Below are 20,268 nucleotides of genomic sequence, written 5' to 3'. Positions count from 1 at the left end.
CATAGCTACCAATGACTACGGGCAAAAATATTGTGATTATAAATGGGTGGTAACTGGAAGATCAGAGTACAAAGCATTTCATGTATTCTGCCATGAGTTTCTTTATCTTACCATATGTCAAAAATAGACTCAAAAGGGTGTCATAAATTTAAGTTGGACTTCGATTCATTACATGTCTAAAGAATGTGCTTATAAATGCTCTAATAATGAACTCAAATAACTGAAAAAAGTTACAGGAGAATCACTAATGACTATGCAGGACAAGTGAGACAAATTTTAGTCCTAATTCATCTGAATCTACTACATTTTCCATCCCTGCTCCTGGGACAGACACATCCTCCATGGGATGGGCAATCATCTTCCCCCCAGTCTGACTCTGTGATGTAGTTAAAAGTTCACAGTGAGCTGGCAAGAAGCCATCAACAATCAGCTGAACCCTGAGCTGCTGCCTGCTGTTCTTTTATTTATGTATTTATTTATTTTTGCATGTGGTTCTCTGACAATGGGCTCTGGCATGGCTCCTAGCAAATGTGTTACCGATGTATTGTTTTGGTTAACTGGTATCGTTCTGGTACAGCATGTGAGATTAACTAAATTATAAATATGTACAGGTACTCAATTATTTGGGACTCAAATCTATGTTGTACTGTTTAATTGAGGGCATGCTAATAAAGTCTTCTCAGCTCAAATTAAGAGATGTTATGATTGACAGAGAGGGCTTTTCTTGGAACTAATGACTGGCTGGGTTAAGGGCCACAGGCAAAGTCAACAAAGCTCTTTAAGGCACCAATTAAACGCCAGGAAATTCCTGACCAGAAGGTCATTGTTGCTATTGCCATGGACACAAGAGAAGGAAAATACATATAGAGCTCCCCAGAAATTTGCTAGACAGGCCACAGCTATTTATCAAAACCAGTTCAGAGGAGATGCCCCAGTGAAGGGAGTACTTGCCAAATGACTCATTTGGGGATGAGAAGCACCTTAACACAGTTGTGTCTGTCTCCCGCTGTCCCAAACCTCAAACACACAGACATGTAGGTATGCACAAAGGGAACCTATACAGTAGTTGAACTGCAGGTTGAACCTCTCTCATCTGACACCCTCGGGTCCTGACTGGTGTTAGATGACAGAGTTTGCTGGACCACGAGACATCAATATTGTCCAGCATCATTACCAACACTTCCACTGCTTACTGGGCTCCTAAAAGGCATTTAGGGTAAATTACAGCTAAACAACAGAACAGAACACAGAGCCAGGACTGATGGCTGTTAAACTTTATGGGACCACAAGAAACTTGGCTACACCCATGAGAAGTGGTCATCCGGCTAATTAAAATCATGCTGGATTATGGATGTTGCCAGTCGAGAGTATTTCAGATTAGCCAGGTTCAACCTGTACAAGATTAGGACTCAAAGATCTAGGTTCCAGACTTCCAGTCTCTGCTGGCATAATCTCCATGAGAATCAATGAGCAAATAATATCACAGTCTTTCCCTGATCTGCCAGCTGGGAATACGACTCATTTTCCTCACACAGATGACATGAAGCTTGGCTTTAAATGGCTAGGGAATCCCTGAATGGAAGGCACTATAGAAGCATTATTTATACATAGCTCATGCCCTTAAAACAAATGTTACAATTTGATTGATCATAAAATTTGATCGTAAATGAGAAAGCATGGTTTAGGCGAGTACTGACTGAATCTAATATGTTATATTTATGCAAAATCACATCTTCAGATATGCTTCCATTCACGTGCATTAGTGTATCCTTGGAAGTCTGTGTTCTGCTTCTGATCTCCACCATTATGATGATAGATATTAGAAGGTCTAGGCCAGTGGTGGGCAACCTGTGGCTCAAGGGAAACGTCACCCATCAGAGCTCTATGTGCTGACTGCGAGGCATTTTGTTAACTGTTGTCCATGCACAGCGTTGCCAGATTGACTGTTTTTGTCTGTATCACTATTTTCATACCAGTATTACTAAAGTGATACAGACACAAAGCAAGGGCACGTGAAGTGAGGTGTGTACTGATTCTACACAACATTGACTGTAAAAGCCGGGCATTTCCTCTGCATCCAATCAAAGCACTGCTATGGTTCAATCGGCACTACCTGCACATTTTAAGTATGCCAGTACTGTTAACTGCCCTACCCCTGGAGACCGCCTTGGTTAGGACAATCTTGCAGTCCACTGAGATGGAGGGACACTCGTGCGGCCCGCTCACTAGCCTAGTTTGCCCACTGCTGCTCTAAGCACTCTTTTTGGAACTAAATTTCAACATTGATACAGGAAATTGGCAGGAGGCAGTATGTGATTTCACAGCACAGATCAAACTGCATTTCGTCAATAAACAAATATCAAAGTTTATAAGCATGGTAGACTAAAGCTAGAGAAATAACCCCAACAAAATCTAGAACTGCTGCAATAATTGCGCTTTCATCAGCTCACAATAATCAGATTCTGCGGGTTTAAAAGGTATTGGCAGTGTTAATGTTTTAAACTCTTATGAAAGACTTCTTTCATCACACAGCATATTGCTAATAAACTCTATGGTCAAAAGGGCACAGAGTCAGCATTCTAAGGCCAACCAATATATCCAAAATCAAAAAGAAAAATGTCCATTTAGCTGCAATTATTTCAATAATTAGTTAAGAAGTCTTTAAACAGCAAATTAATTGTTTATCAATGCTCAAGCACAAGTCCATTTAAAAGGAAACAACTTCTTACGCAAAGCCGTCTGACTAATGTTTTCAAAATTCTACTCCCTCTCCCCTCCAGATGACACAACCTCATATAAAAAAGGGTGGGATCTCCTGACTGTATTTGCATATTGCATGAAATTCCTCACTTAGTTTTTCAAGGGTGGTAACCAAGATTTCCACCGGTTGCTTAATAAGTAAACGTTTACTGTATATCTGAGCCATCCATAAGCAATTAGAGCAGAGTGCAGTATTAAAAAAAGTACAAGATGCATAAACTAAAAAATAAATAAATATACATGGATAGATAGATTGGCAATGCACCGCAGTAAAAATAACTCGGAATTAAGATAAGTCATTACTATTTGGAATGTGAAGAATTTGCTTTTTCCCTGCCATGCCACAGAGCTAATATCCAGAGGCTGAGTACAGTCTTTTCAAAAGCCATGTGCCCAGCACCAAGTTTATTATGTTACATTGTAACCGTGGCAATTGATTACAGTATGACAGGGTTATAAAGAAACAATCGTTTATCATTCCTCCTTCAAAACATTTTGCACATTGCACACTTTGAATAAAACTCTAAAAGATAAGGGTAAGATTAAGATTTCCGAAGTTAACAGGAGGATTTAGCCCCACAGCTTCTATTCATCTGAATGTGTGGCTAAATTTCCCAGTTAGCTTTGGAAATTGGAACCTGTATTTTTGGAAGACAGTTGATTTAGACACACACAACAGGAAGAACGGTATGAAAAACACAGTAAGGCCTCAACCTCCTCTCAAGTATTGACTAAACAATCATACAGAACCTCTCAAGCAGCAAGTGCTTTATAGAATTATACATCCCTTATATGCAATTACTATCTACTGTATACACAGCACAGGGTTCGTTTCACTTTATCCATCTCCCAATAATATCCACACTTGTGTGATGCCAGCACCAAGTCTAAAAGCACCAGCAACATTACATGGCAGCTTAGGCTAAGTGAAGGTCCATTTGAGGCAATGGTAATTTAGACAAGATACAATTAATCACTGAAGAAAGCATTTCACCAGGACACCAGCATCAGTGCTGTTAGCCAAACATGCCTTTGTCAAGTTTCAGGTATCTTAGTAACGAAAATGGACACCTGACCTGTGTCAAAATTACAAAGGAAAAGAGAATCTCAGTACACATGAGCCTTTCTGGGACCAGACTCTCTGGGCTGGCAACATCTGTGGTCCATCAAAACCATAGATGTTGGTGGATCAGAGAGTACCAGAAGCTGGGATTGGGGACCATCTGGGAGTCCAACAGCACAGGCTCCAGCGGCCGGGATAGGAACCTGGGAGCAGGGGCTGGCAGCCAGTGGCCAGCAGGGGCATTGAACTCCCTGATCCAGCGAACTCTCTTGTTCAGGGCCAGTCAGGTCCCAGGGTACTGGACCCGGGAGGTGCAACTGTATATACAAGGCCCATTTTTTAAATTAGTCTTCACTGTAGATTGTTCATTGACTAAACTTCTAGACGTGTACTTGTTAAATTCAAAACTACTGCAACAACATTATAAAGAGAATTCAAGCTAGAGAAACAGAGGGGCTCAGAGAGTGTTTAAATAGATTCAAGAGCTTTTCACCTCTCCTGAGAATTGCTGGGACAAGAACAGTCCATGCTGTTACCTGTTAAAAGAGAGAGAAAAAAATACTCAACCGATTTAACGCAGTAGGACTCAAAACATTACACTGGGAATAAAGAACTGAGAAGTCTTATGCTAGCATTAACTACAATAAGGTGGTCCTGTGGCACTTTATAGACCAACAGATATTTTGGAGCCTAAGCTTTCATGGACAAAGATGAACATAAGAACATAAGAATGGCCATACTGGGTCAGACCAAAGGTCCATCCAGCCAAGCATCCCACCTGCCGACGGTGGCCAATGCCAGGTGCCCCAGAGAAGGAGAACAGAAGACAATGATCAAGTGATTTATCTCCTGCCATCCATCTCCTGCCCTTGTTATGAAGGCTAGGGCACCATACTTTATCCCTGGCTAATAGCCATTTATGGACCTAACCTGCAAAAATTTATCAAGCTCTTTTTTAAACCCTAATAGAGTCCTGGCCTTCACAGCCTCCTCGGGCAAGGAGTTCCACAGGTTGACTGTGCACTGTGTGAAGAAAAATTTCCTTTTATTAGTTTTGAACCTACTACCCATCAATTTCATTTGGTGTCCCCTAGTTCTTGTATTATGGGAAAAGGTAAATAATTTTTCTATATTCACTTTCTCCACACCATTCATGATTTTATATACCTCTATCATATCGCCCCTCAATCGCCTCTTTTCCAAACTGAAAAGTCCCAGTCTCTCTAGCCTCTCCCCATATGAGACCCGTTCCAAGCCCCTAATCATCTTAGTCGCCCTTTTCTGAACCTTTTCTAATGCCAATATATCTTTTTTGAGGTGAGGAGACCACATCTGCACACAGTACTCAAGATGTGGGCGTACCATAGTTTTATATAGGGGAAGTATGATATCTTTTGTCTTATTATCGATCCCTTTTTTAATAATTCCTAACATCCTATTTGCCTTACTAACTGCCGCTGCACACTGTGTGGATGTCTTCAGAGAACTATCCACTATAACTCCAAGATCCCTTTCCTGATCTGTCGTAGCTAAATTTGACCCCATCATGTAGTACGTGTAATTTGGGTTATTTTTTCCAACATGCATTACCTTACACTTGAAAGCGAGTATTTGCCCACAAAAGCTTATGCTACAAAATAGCCATTCGTCTATAGGGTGCTATGGGAATTCTTGTTGTTTTTGAAGATACAAACTAAGATGGCTACCTCTCTGATACGATAAGGTCATATATTCAGACAGCAGCAATGCAGAATGTACCACAGTGAAACAGATCACTGGTCCATACAATTTGGTATCCTCTTTTTTTGTCAGTGGCCAGTACAGTCCCATGAAAGTTCATCATATAATGAATTAATTTGTTAGTCTCTGAAGTGCTACAGGATGGCTTTTCTGTTCTGTGAAGCAAGAGAGCTGATCATCAGCTACAGAACTTGTAAGCAGTGTATATTAGAATCTGTACTTCCTAGTCTATGCCATTACTGTGAGCTACCCCTTACCTCCAATGCATGAATTCAGTGTCTCTACATCTATTTAGATAGAATGTGTTACACTGAGTCTATTCAACACCTGCTGGATTTCTGTTTCTTACATCAATTCCTATTTTAAACTACACAATGCTTACATGGATTCAGGTCTAAAATGAACAGGTCCTGTAAAGCACCTAATAATTAACTGAATAGTCCTGACTACCAAACATGTGCACCAAGTTAAGCACATCCTTAAGGGTTTTGCTAGATCAAAGCCCTTAAAGCTACAAATACATTTAACTGGACCAGGGCTTTTAATCACTACCAATCGTCTTTCTTTTTAAGGACAATTGCAAATCATTATGAATGTACCAGAGATCCCTTTTCCCTAAGATGATGTCAGAACTACTCTACTTGGCTAACCATATAAACCAACATGCAGAAACAACACTGCATCCTACCTGTGTCCATCCATGTTACATGGCGACCATAAGGTCCATGCTCCTGTTGAATATGTTAGTAAGCACTGAAGCTGATGGTGGCTGAGGACAGCTATTGTGAAACCAGATCGTCCTCAGCTAGCTGACAAATCCAGAGTAAACAACAGCCAAAAGCTGTACATCAAATAACATTTTTTCAGTGTTATGGTCAAGATCCCTGACTCAGTCTGGAGCTACACTTGGCAGAAAATCCAGAGTAATGATTTTGATCTTTGACCTAAACTTATAGCTGCCCCTCAGCTGGTCTAAATTACAACAACACAAATAGTGACTGAGGGATATTGGAGTAAGACATGCTCCGGCCATGCCCCATTCTGCCTTACCAGCTACGCCTGCTCTATGCACACTGAAGAGAGTCTATGTCAAGGATGTCCACAGATGCATCACAACGTGCTCTCCGGCTACTTTACACTGTGTAGACACAGCAAGTGGCTGGACGTGGGACCAAGGATATGGGCTTCTATTTATTCAGTGCACATCTTCTGAAAAATCATTATCAAGTCCATGGCAAACTCATCAGCTACAACAGTTAATAAATTTTAGCAGACAGTGATTTCAACTGAGTGACAATCTAAAATGGTCTCTCTTCTCCACCCCACCCCCAGCAGTGGGGGTTCAAAAACAAAAATACCACATGCAAACACTCCCTTTCCAACTGTCTGACTTAACCTTTTACATGATGCCAATTAAATCAGTTGTTCTCCTCACTTTCACATATTTGCATGGGACAATTTAGAGAATACAAATATACACATTACCTTTAGCCGGCTGAAATGTAGGTGTATGCATTGATTATTATATGGTATGACACTACATGCCAAGGGCCCCTTCTAGGGAGGGCAATTGCCTTGGGTGCCAACTTCAAGGAGGTACGACACTACCGTGCCACTATGCTCCTCCTATCATTCCACCACGCCCCCCACGTTGGCTGCTGGTTAGGGAAGTTTTCCATTCTGGACAGCAAAACAGCCAGGGCTGCACCCACAAAAAAAGACTATTTCTGCAGTAATGTACAGAGTGCCTTTTATACATACAGAATGCACACAAATATTTACAAAGTGACATTTCACCCAGCAAGGTGTCATAGCTTTAGCAAAGAATGCTGAAGGAAATTCCACATCCATCGTCAACTGACCAGACAGCTATCCGCTAACGACACACCAAACCATGTTCAAGATTCTAGTCAAGAGAAGATGGAAAGGCACATGTGATAACCAGCTCTCTCTCATTCCCCGGCTATGGCAGAAGTAGTTTTTTATAAGACAGAAATAGCTGTTATTTTCCCAAATGTTCCACGTAAGCAGATCGACACAAGAGGATTATGGTTGGGGAAGAACAAAATGATGGACCCATTATGCTATCTTAATTATTTCTGGAAAGATTCGGGAGGGAGAAGATAAGTAAATTGCTTAACGAACCCTTTATGACACTGCTTTTAAAAAATCCAAAATATTATGACTACAGATTCATAGAATCATAGAACACTAGGACTGGAAGGGACCTCGAGAGGCCATCGAGTCCAGCCCCCTGCCTCAATGGCAGGACCAAGTACTATCTAAACCATCCCTGATACCCATCTATCTAACCTGTTCTTAAATATCTCCAGCGATGGAGATTCCACAACCTCCCTTGGCAATTTATTCCACTGTTTGACCACCCTGACAGTTAGGAACTTTTTCCTAATGTCCAACCTAAACCTCCCTTGCTGCAGTTTAAGCCCGTTGCCTCTTGTTCTATCCTCAGAGGCCAAGAAGAACAAGTTCTCTCCTTCCTCCTTATGACTCCCTTTTAGATACCTGAAAACCGCTATCAAGTCTCCCCTCAATCTTCTCTTTTCCAACCAAGCTAAACAAGCCCAATTCTTTCAACCTTTTTTCATTGGTCACATTCTCTAGACCTTTAATCCTTCTTGTCACTCTTTTCTGGACCCTCTCTAGTTTCTCCACATCTTTTTTGATCTGTGGTGCCCAGAACTGGACACAATACTCCAGCTGAGGCCTAACCAGCGCAGAGTAGAGCGGAAGAATGACTTCTTGTGTCTTGTTCACAACACATCTGTTAATGCATCCCAGAATCATGTTTGCTTTTTTTGCAACAGCATCACACTGTTGACTCATATTTAGCTTGTGGTCCACTATAATCTCTAGATCCCTTTCTGCTGTAGTTGTTCCTAGACTGTCTCTCCCCATTCTGTATGTGTGAAACTGATTGTTCCTTCCCAAGTGGAGCACTTTGCATTTGTCCTTATTAAACTTCATCCTGTTTACTTCAGACCATTTCTCCAATTTATCCAGATCATTTTGAATTTTGACCCTATCCTCCAAAGCAGTTGCAACCCCTCCCAACTTGGTATCATCTGCAAACTTAATAAGCGTACTTTCTATGCCAATATCTAAATCATTGATGAAGATATTGAACAGAACCGGACTTAACACAGACCCCTGCGGAACCCCACTTGTTATACTTTTCCAGCTGGATTGGGAACCATTAAGAACTACTCTCTGGGTATGGTTATCTAACCAGTTATGCACCCACCTTATAGTAGCCTCATCTAAATTGTATTTGCCTAGTTCTTTTATAAGAATATCATGAGAGACCGTATCAAATGCTTTACTAAAGTCTAGGTATACCACATCTACCGCTTCTCCCCTATCCACAAGGCATGTTATCCTATCAAAGAAAGCTATCAGATTAGTTATGACAAGATTGTGAATTTATGTATAATGTAGACCAACCTGCTGTGTAGAAATTCGAAATAAATACAGCATCTGAAGGAATTTTCCTCTCTTGAAATTATGGCAAAAAGATTCAGATTATTTTATAAAGGCTATAATACAAACTGAGTTAATATAATACTCTCATGCCTCCATCAAAATTTGAACAAAAAAACAATACTAATTGTTGACTGACTACACCAAAATCGCTTGCTACCTAATACACTTTCATTCAAAATACCATTTCATTTCAGGTTTAAACTCTGCTCCATGAACTCCTGTTCTTACCAGAAATTACACAACTTCAGTTAAGCAGATTGCATGTCCAGGAGCAAGACATCACAGAATGCCATTAAAACACAGTTTACTGTGATCTATTAAAAATACCACACATAAATTTATGATTTTCATGCATCAAACAATGAAATGATTTTTAAAAGGGCCAGTGTTTTGAATTTCAGACTGGCTGCAGTTCAACTATCACATGTCCCTTCTGTAAAAGGTCATGATGGAAGTAGGTAAAGTTGAAATTTCTCCTCTTTTATATGAATTTAAGTTAATTTCTCTTTTAAATTCACTAAGGAAAAATTCAGTTCAAACTAAAAGTGAACTTACATCAACATATGACAATACTGAGTAGCAAAAACATAGGTCTTTGTGTGTTTAATATATAGTTACAATTGCTAATATTTTGTATAGCATAAGCCAATAATTTATTGCAAGATCCAAGTGAATTTTACAAACCATAGTTAATACCATCTCAACAACCTTTTAAGCGTGGTAACAGAAATCTTAGAGTGCCGGTACATGCAATGAATCAGTAGCAGCAGAAACAGAAGTAGAATCCAGGAATCCTGACTTTTTCCCCACCTCCTCCTCCTCTACAAGTTACACAATACTGCCTAAAAGATATTTAAGAAAAAACAGTTTCAAAACCTAAGATAAATTGTCAAATAAGCTATGATTAAAATAAAAGATTGTATACAATTTTCGACTTTATATTTGTGTTATGTTTTGGGATATTTTAACTGTTTGCTATTGCTAATTAGCACAGTATTTTCTGAATACACATGATATTACATGAACACCCTATTTTTATCTACAATGGGATTTTCCAAACTTCATAGTCAACATTATTTCTTAACCCTGATTCCATGCTTGGTACTGTATATAAATCCCGGTCCTTAGCAGAATGCAGTCTAACCAAGGGAGACAAAGCAGACAAGATGCTCTGGGAAGCTCAAATACAGAGCTGGATGAAATTTTTCACTTTTTAAAATATTTTTGATGAGGAGGTGACAAATTTGTTCACAAGAAATGTTTTTATGCCTCTCAGACCCTATGAACAGAAGGGGCTACAAGGGTGCACACTGGAATGCAGGCACTTGCTCATACTTCGTTGTTGATTTTGTTGACTCCCTTTTTATGGGCATGTTGCTATTTTGATTCACCTGTCCAAAACTAAGCCTCTGCTCTTCCAATGAAACTCTACAGAAACCGACCTGGGACATGGGTCTAATGGAGTATTAGCCTTGTTTGGTAAGAAATCAGTTTTTACCATTATCCTGGCAGGTGACATGTGCACCAAAAAAGGGATGTCCAAAAGCAATAAATGCATATCACCTCTTCACAACTAAGTCACAGTGTGTCCAACAGGAATATGGATTAGACAAGACACCCAGTATCTCATTCATAACACAGAACAACTTTTAAATAGGCCACAGTCACACATGCTGTCAGCCTCTTAATATGGAAACTCTAATGTTCAACCACCTTGTAACCTGGAGGAGGAGGTGGGAATTTTTGTGGTGTCATGAGGATCCTTCCAACAACCCCCTCCCTGCTCTCCTGCTATGCTAGAAGATACACACATATATTACAGTGCTACTTCCTTTCAAACAAGGAAGTTGGATGCGAAGCTGCTCTTTAAAAATCAGAGAGTTCAATTAGAACCTGTTCCTGAAGCTCTCCCATTCAGTTTCCTGCTGATTCAGGAAGAAGAGTTCAAATCCCACCTCCAAAACCAAACACACACTTATCCCTTAATAAACTGGTCAGTGCACAAAGTTCCCTGTAAGATGAGTCTAGGGTGGCTGCCCATGAGAGATTTAAATGCCACCCAGCTGATTGGCAGAGCACTCACAGAGGGCAGCATGTGTTTCTACTGGTTGTGTACAATTGCACATGGCTTAGTGCACATAACAAAATTTATTCTTCACATAGATAAAAAATAGAGGGGAAGATTGGCTGCCTAGCAAGGGGAAAAGCTATTTTGCATTTGCAACTAATTTACAGATTGTGTACTTACAATCCAGATCTTCAAGTGTACATTAAAATGTCTGGCAGATTTTAACCCTGTTAAAGTATTTTGATTAAAGTGGCCTTAAAGCAGTCTAGCCCCGCTGTCCTTAATTACATGAAAGTAAAATGCTATTTTCAATGGATTTCCCTTTGATGGCCATTGCACAAGCCAATCAATCAATATTGGATGTTCAGAGCATGATTATATCCCTCTACATGGATGCTTATTAGTAGGCACCTTACCACAAAAAAAAAAAAAAAAAAAGGTCAATTGAGTTTTTGTCAGGCACACAGCAAAAACACATGCCAATAGCTGGTATTGCTGATCTTTATATAATTAAAATAGCTAAACATGCACAAATTACAGATGTTTTGATTTAAAATACTGGTTTGATTGTACTAATTCACTTGGCTTAAAATACAGCAGTGCACAAAGTCAGCTAGTTTTTCCCCGCAATTTTTTGTCTCCAGTGGATTTAGCATTCACAAGAAGTGCCAAATTGACTGTTTTATGAAGCAGCTCCACAATCTTAGCTTCCATCTTTCAGAAAGGGTACAGGTGCCCTGAGACTGGAAGCATTAATGGAGACACAGCTCAGGTGATTTTAGCCCTTGCCTTGGAAATTGGCTCAAGTTTTCACTCCAAAATGACCAAAGTAAAAAAGCAGCTTGAGAACAGTGTACAGTAGAACTTAGATCACTGATTAAAAAGAAAGTGATAATTTTCCTAGTGTAAACAAGGCCACATAAGAGGGTAGGTTCCACTCACATCCTGTGATCCCCCGCAAACTAATATGTTAACACCTCTATGTTTATTCATATTATCACTACCGTCCGCACATCCAAGAACGAGCGCCATCTGCAGCGTTCTTCAGATGTCAGCCTAATCTCCATGGAGAGCACTTAACTTTCCTCCCTCAGTTCTGTTAACATTTCTCACTCTGGCCTTCCTTCCTTCCACTACTTCCTAACTACCCCTCTCAAATAATGGGACAGTTAGCTCCTCAGTGCCCTTGCCCACAATCTGATAAAGTTAATTAAGTACTTCATTCCTCAATCAAGTCTTCTCTGAGAAGAAAACCATCAGAGCTCAAGAAACCAGAGTGCTTGGATATACATTAGTTCTGGGCACTCTGTCACAGACCATATAAACCAAAAAGTATTTTCCTTTCACTGCCAGGCTGGGCCTCTCAGGGAGATCTGGGCTGGCAGAGGCCTGCGCCTGCACAGACCTCTATACAGGATTGGACTCTCAATCAGAAATTGAACTAGCAATCTAGAAATAAAAGGGCTTTCTGACTACCAATTTGTGAAAAATGTTGTACAATTAAGGATTGTTTGACATTCAAAATCAGGTACATTTTTAAAGTAAAATATTGAAAACAAAATTATTCTTTGCAACTCCCCGCCCACCCCATCCCAGCCAACCTTCATAAAAGCCAATTGCTGTGTAAAAGTATGTTTGGGGCACACATGCACCAGAGCAGATACACAGCCCTCCTACCAAGGCCCTGAGAATATTATTACTTTTCCAGCTGCACTGATATGCAATTGATTTTCAACTGGCTTGGACACAATTTTCTTTCTAGAATCTATTATGCTATCTAATGAGTTAATTATAGATGATTCTAATCTTTTTACATAAAAGAATTTGTGCAAGGAACTTACTGCAGTCGTCGTGCATGTTAGGCCATTTATTTTAATCAAAGGTCACCTCAAATGAAATTGTGAAGTTGCCGCTGCAGAACCATTTAATTCTCTTGACAGTTCTAAATGAAAACAAGAAATGGCTCATGTGGCTTGAGGCACAAAATAAGCCACATCTCTTCTAATATCCCCGACTGAAGTAAACTTATTTTATTGCTTTAGCACTGTTCTAAAGAATATTAATCTTATTTATGATGTCACAGCCAGTCTAATTTAAAGAGCTGGTAATATGGGAAAACTTGAGGACTGTGATGAAAGATGAGTAGAGAGCACTAGATGTGGTCTCTAAGAGTTACTTTGCTTTGTGTCATCAGGTGCTATTACAGCTCAGGTATCAGGGCATACTCATATAATACGAATACAAACATATAGAGGGAAAGTGATCAAGTGCAGGTGCCCCCAGAGACCATTAAAGCAAACTTTTTCCCTTTATTTTAAGCCAAGAATGGGACAGTAACAGTATCCCTGATGCCTGCTCAAGTTCAGCAGAGTTTCCTTTGCCCTACAAGAATGGAATAATATTTTAACAGTGCCAGGACACACCTGTTGTACAATTAGGGCACATCTACACAACACTTGATTTATGAAAAGCTTTGCAAGAATCTACACTATGCATACACTATTTTAAAATAAATCCGAAATTGCAGGTCCATTATTTTGAATTTTGTAAACCTCATTGCAGGAGGAATAATGCCTCTTTTGAGATAGGTGCTGTAAAGACATGCAATAGCGCTATTTCGAAATAAGCCATAATGGCATTTAATGGCACTATTTCAAACTAGGCACTATGTGTCCAGACATGCTATTTCGAAATGCATTCCTGTGTGTAGCTGTGTTATTTTGAAATAAGCTATTTCAGAACAGCTATTCCAGAATGGATTATTTTGGAATAATGCTGCTGTGTAGATGTTGCCTTAAGGATCTTGACAGTCAAACTTCCATTTCTAAAGGGTTATTAACATTTGGGTTCAATTTAAAACATGACTGTGAACTGCTGTTGCCTATAACAATTCCTTTTAAAGTGATTATTGTGCGACAGGGTTCTATAGAAATAAATCATTTTTCATTCCTCAAAGTGATGAGCTTCAAATAACCAAATGCATTTAAAACTATGCGAAGTCAGGCCCTGAAACAGTTCCAATAACTCAGGGATACAAATATTGTAGAAATGATTTCTTTTTTTTTTAAGTCCCATTGTACATGCATAAACATTGTGCTGTTTCCTAAAAAATGAAGAGGGAGCTGGCACAGGTGTGAAATGAAGAAGATTTCTCCAAGATCTCTAGAAAGCCTATTTTGCCTAAATCCCATCCCTCAAAGGAACAGTTACCACAGCAACCTTCCATCTAATTTAGGCAAATGTCTTTCCCTCTCATACGTCATAGTGCCTGTGATCCTAGTATCTCAGTGACTTGGAATCTGTTACCTATATATCCTCCTGAAACCCCTGCATAGTGCAGAAGTACTCTTAGTGATAGTTTTCAGAGGGGAACCTAAGGCACAGAGATGTCAAGCAATTCACTTAAGATCCCACAAAAAATATGCAGTGGAGAAAGGACTTGAACACAGGTTGTCCCAAATCCTTAAGTAGTGCTCTAACTACTGAACAATCATTCTGCTCAACACAGGCACATTTTTTTCCCCTCAAATATGTCCCAACAGTAACACTTGTGAAACCCTACTGATAGTAGGAACAGTGGGATCTCTCATGAAGGAAAGGTTCCAGGTGGCTGCCATCATGGACCATCTAACGTCTTTCAATATTTGACCTTTACAATTAGGGTAAAGCCTTTTTAGACGTGATTCATTTGATTTTATTGGCTTTTCTTGTGGTAATAATCTAAGTCTTTGCAACGGTGTTTGCATTTTGCTCAAGAGGTATGAAGATTCAAGTTGTTCATACAGCAGTACCACTATTTATCTTTTCTTTCCCTACAAAAAATAAACCCTAAGCAGCACATATGAAAAGATCTTACCCAATGGCAATGCTCAGACATTTAAAAACAGCATAGCAATTTTCCAAGGGGAAAGTCACTACCGGGATTTGTAATTTTTACTTGGTCTTCAAGCAATTGTATTTTGGAACCATATTTGTAGCAGCAAAATAACTTGCATTCGTAACATAACTCTATATCAGTCAAAGAATACTTTGAAATGTATCCATGCAATATAAATTTGTCTTCTGATTTTCCTGCATTGATAATGCAACTTCTACAGCAGATTACCATATTTTAAATTTAAAATATAATTCTGTGTATTTTTCATTAAGTAAACAAAAGCAGTTTCGTAATATTGGTTGGCAGGGGGAATTTAAAAATAAACAATAGATTGGTTCCCTGAATTTCCCTCCCAATATAACAACAAATGAATACTTTGACATTTTAAGCAAGCTTCGTTTCAAAAAGAGTACTGAAGGATTGTTTGCCTTTCCTTTTGAGGACACTTACCAGTCCCTTTCACTTCCTATTTTCTTTCCCAAAGTTCAAGTAATGAGTCAAAATTAGTGTCTGTGGTATAAACAAGCCAGGAAGAATACCTTCTGCTATTCTGTAACTCACACTCTATGCAAGGGAAAAATCTGAAGCTTTGAGAGTGCCCAACTTCCTGCTAGCTGATGTCAAAAGCAAATAAACAGCAGATTAAGATGTCAGTAATTAATTCCACTAAATCACTCATTCTGTTTTCCAACTGCTTTTTCAGGAGACTTGACCATGACCAGAGCGCAAACTGCCATTTAGATGAAAAGCTATGTGATCAGGACTACTGTTCTATAGACGAGAAACAGGACACACGCACACACTCCAAGAAGCCTATTCATCACCACAGCAACGTCTCAAACAAAGGTGGAAGCCAATTCATGGAGTCATCATCTTCAAAGGAAAGCGCACAAAGGGTGCGTCCCGCCTGTATCTGTGGGGGGATTGTGTATTTGTTTTTCTTCTGACATAATTTGATGCTGTTCACTCACTGAACTTTGATCAACACTGCACACGTGCCCAGAGCTGCAGACAGACACAATATTATGAGTTAAAATAAATGAAAAAGTTGTGTGCGCATTCTGTTAGGGAATACTGGCACCACCCACGTTGGCTATTTTCTTTCTATATCTTTTTTTTTTTTTAAGAGAGATTTCAAGGTAGTTCCTGTCTCCACCTGCCTGCGCGTGCGCGTGCACGTGCGCGCACACACACACACACACACAAAATAGCATTATCATATTTGAATTTCCAAAAAAGAGGGCACCACAGAGAAGGAGTATATCTGTGTCAGTATCTACCAACTCATGTTGTATTAATGTGTTGTAGTATACACAGTACATTAATACAAAGTGAGTTAGTAGATATGGATACACACCCTCATTAGGGTACCCTCTTTCTTGAAAGTTCAAGTATGGTAACCTTACACTAATATTATTTTAAGAAAAGCAACAGCAACTGCAAAATCTAACCTACAGATATCCTGTGCAGCAGGACATGGAGCATGAAAGAATGTCTCAAAAGCAAAAAATATAAAGGTGGAAATTTAGTGAGAAAACAATTTTTTCTTTTGGGTGTGGAAAAGGCACCCTTACATAATAATATTTGCCTTCTTTCCCGTCTTCATCCACTTCACTCCATCAGAGCTTCATGAGTTTAGTATGCTAAGAAAACCTACCTCAGCTAGTAAAATAATTCCATTATAGGTATGCAGATTTTGCTTTACTCTAATTCTGAATTGTGTAGTAAACAACAATCTCCAATTCCTCTCCACTTCCTACCATACAGAAAGAAATATGACCCAAGTAACTGAGGGAAGAGATTATGATTTCTAATTTGTCATCCCTTCCCTTTAACCTCCAAACTAAAAAGGAAGCAGAAGAGAAGGCAGGAAGGAAAAACAAACACTATGCCACCCACACCCATGTCATAAACTGTCTGAACTACTATAGGAGTGACTCACTCATGATTTCAGTCCCAAGCATGCCAAGTGGAGCACACACACAGAGAAACAGCCACTCTGCCTTCACAAAGTCTGGTTAGCACCAAACCCGGGATCTACGCTTCCCAACTCAGAAATACCACAAGCTGCTGTTTCAGCTGGGAAATAACATACTTCTCGTATGGCTTTAAAATTGGGGTGGAAAGATTTCAGGATTTAGGAACCCAACATGCAGCTTCGAAAACCAGCTCATGGGACTATATAAGGGGCTATATGGTCCCACTAACAACTGTGGGCAAAAATCAAAGCTATAATTATTAACTAAAATGAGTAAAACAGGGCATCCACTCATATCAGAGGGTAGAAAAATGGATCAACCCTTCCATGAGCCGACCTGCTAGAGATCCCCTTGCACATTGCTGTAGCTAGAATTGCATATCTGAAATCAACTTAGTTTCCTAATGTGGACCTGACCTTAGATTCAGAGTATGCATGTTAACAGCATTTGAGCAGAGGAGTTTTGACATCTCAGATTGTATAAAGCGATCTTTTTTACCTCAAGCAATTCTCAAGGTAGCAGCTGCTTTGTCAGAATTGATGTTGGGAAAGTACTCCGGATGGTCATGAGATTTGTGTGATTTTTAAGGACAGGTATCTTGTGACTTGCCACTAAAACAATGAATGCTTTACCCCAGCATACAATCTGGGAGTCAAAGCTCACTCACTCTCTCTCTTTGTGTGTGTGTGTGTGTGCGCGTGCGCATGCACGCACACACACACACACAATCTTCAGTCTAATCTGCATTGGACTATCCAGGAAGTGGTGTGAAGCAACACTGATTTCAATGGACCTCCAAACAAAAAGATCTGCACACTCTGATTAGGTGGTAGGGACAGGGCTCTAAAATGACTACCGGTATAAGACATACTGAGGAGTAAAAAACACACTGCTTGTCTTTTGCAGGCTCCCAGCTGAATACCTGAGCCAATAAAAACTCTTTGTGAGCATAAATTGGGATGGGAAATTAGTTAGCAAGACTTCACTTTTAATAAAGACAAGTAGCAAACTGCATAGCGGCACTCCAGAAATGTACTTGCATGGAACTGCAGCATCAATCACCTTCGAAAGGAACAAACTGCTGCATTTTTACCGCATGTCCCAGATGGGAGGAACCTAATAAAGTTAATCTAAAAACAAGTGCTAGATCTTTGCCCCAGAGGAAGACATATCAGATGTTAAACTGTTGATGGACAGCACACTTTGAGTCATTTCTATGCTCTTTTTCTTACAAAGCATCTGGTGATGCAATTTGTTCACACATAAACGAAGGAACTCTCTGTAAAAAAAAAAAAAAAAGGGACAGTAAAAACATTTTCCTGGAAGTTACATAAAAGTCTTTGGAGAGTTTAGTTTTCCATTCACAAAAAGAGAAAGAGAGAGAGAGAGAGAGAGAACTGGAAATTTTAATCATCCTCAACCTGACAGCAGCCAGTCAGTGGTTCTGTTATCTGAGCCCCACAGCTTGTATTCTCACATTATGAAGAGTAAGACACAGGGTATTAAAGAAAGCCCTCTACTATTAAAAAGGCAGATTCTTGTAGCTTAATGCCATGTGCCACCTCTGTCTTTTATTTCAAGTTTAACTTCCCATGGGATTTATTTATTGTAGAAAAGGGAAGGAGAGACCTAGACAAAAAACAGTCAGGATTTCCAGGATTAACTGGTAGCCTGAAAAACTCTCCTTCCCTTTTAAATTAATCAGTCACTTTTTGTCCAAAAGCAGGGAGTCCACCCTCCAACCCTTGGCATTTAATCCCTGTTTAAAGATTTCAGCCTTCACAGAAACCAGAGACCACACTCAAATGTAGCTCACCAGTGACTAATTATGCAACTCCCTTGTGTCTGGATTCAAACTTTCAGTTTGCTTAGATACATATTAGTTACAGATTCACCACTGCTGCCATTAAGGTCACATCTACACTAGAATGCATACAATGCCTCATCTGTACTGGGTACAGATGGGCTACTAAATATCTCCTTGGGCAGCCGCTGTACATCAATGGGAGAGCTCTCCTGCTCAGATAATTAAATCACCTCAATGAGTGGCCACTGCTATGTTGACAGGAGAGGCTCTCTCGCCAATGTAGTGTTGTGCACACTGCCTTATGTCGGCTAAAAACTTATACCACTCGGAGTTCATACCCTGGAGCATAACTTTTGCCGACCCACACGGTAGTATAGATGTGGCCCAAGTCACCTGGCTTGAAGCAATAAGACACTGAAAATTAAAGGTCAACTATGGAAGGGGGAGAGGGAGAGGAAGCAATGTGAAACAGAGACCGCTGGAACTTCCTTTAGTACTACTTGGTACCCCATTGCATCAATTTTTACCCAAAGCTTTCCCCTTTGCCAAATCAGGCATTCAAAACTTAAAACAAGTTCAGCCTGTTCCTTAGACATGCCCCTCTGCTCACTTTCCATACACCAGCTCCAGTTCTTGATATTACATGGGTTGCAGGGAAAGGCTAACTTTTACCCCTTACTTAAGTGCTTGAAGGCTGGATTCTATAGGAGACTGATGGGTCTGTTGATTTTTAAAGCTTTTGTAATATCTGAACTTTGTTTACAAAAGTTATCCTACATTCCTTGTGCCTTGGTGTTGGAAATCATCCCATTTAGTCATTCTTCCCCCAATGCTGAGTTCCCAAAGGAAGGCTTTCACTTGACCTATTTAAAAACAATTAGGAGTCATAACCAAATTGCAGATAGGGTCAGCAGAATCACAATTAGCACAGAAATATCATGAGCAGAAACAGGTCAATCTGGAGTTCATCTGAAATCCTGCCTTTATGGAATTGTATGCTAAAATGGATCAGAGTAAGACAGTTCATTAATAAGGTCACAGTTTGGGCAACTGTAGTCCCATTTCATAAGTCTATCAAGAGCATCCACCCTGAGCTGTCACTTCTCTTGGATGAAAACCTGTGTCTCCCTCCCTGATGATCAGCCTACTGCTGGCTGAAAAGTTCCCTGCTTATGCTGTAAATTCCCCAGAACACTTAATGCAACTGTGCTTTGCCTCCCTTCTCAGAGCCTGTACACACTGTCATTGCCACAGTTAAAGTTACTGCACAGCTCCTTCTCAGCAAGCACATCTATTTGTAACATAACAGCAGTGAAGAAAAAAAACAGCAAAAGCAACAAAAGAAACTACACACATACTAATAAGTTTACCAGTGCTCAACCATTCACTCAAGCAAGGACTCTGCCTGGTGATAAGTCCTCCAAACCCCACACTTTTTATTTTTTCTAGTGATCATGTTCATCTGAGCTTCAG

At 39.8% G+C, this 20,268-nt stretch overlaps 1 protein-coding gene across 6 annotated transcripts in view; it reads right to left on the bottom strand.

Moving 5' to 3' along the window:
* EPS8 (EGFR pathway substrate 8, signaling adaptor) overlaps positions 1-20,268 on the bottom strand; it is a 237,387-nt gene that overhangs the window by 161,645 nt on the left and 55,474 nt on the right. Inside the window, exon 1 of one of the 6 annotated variants that reach the window (XM_075005184.1) lies at positions 4,317-4,337. The exons of the other annotated variants lie outside the window; for them this stretch is intronic. The gene's annotated coding sequence lies outside the window, so the exon portion shown is untranslated. Of the gene's footprint in view, positions 1-4,316; positions 4,338-20,268 lie in introns of those variants that run through there. 6 annotated transcript variants of the gene reach the window in all.

The sequence above is a fragment of the Carettochelys insculpta genome, chromosome 1, assembly GCF_033958435.1.
Source record: "Carettochelys insculpta isolate YL-2023 chromosome 1, ASM3395843v1, whole genome shotgun sequence".
NCBI lineage: Eukaryota > Metazoa > Chordata > Testudines > Carettochelyidae > Carettochelys > Carettochelys insculpta.
Note: the sequence above shows the minus strand (reverse complement) of the source record. Positions and strands in the feature narration are given on the sequence as shown.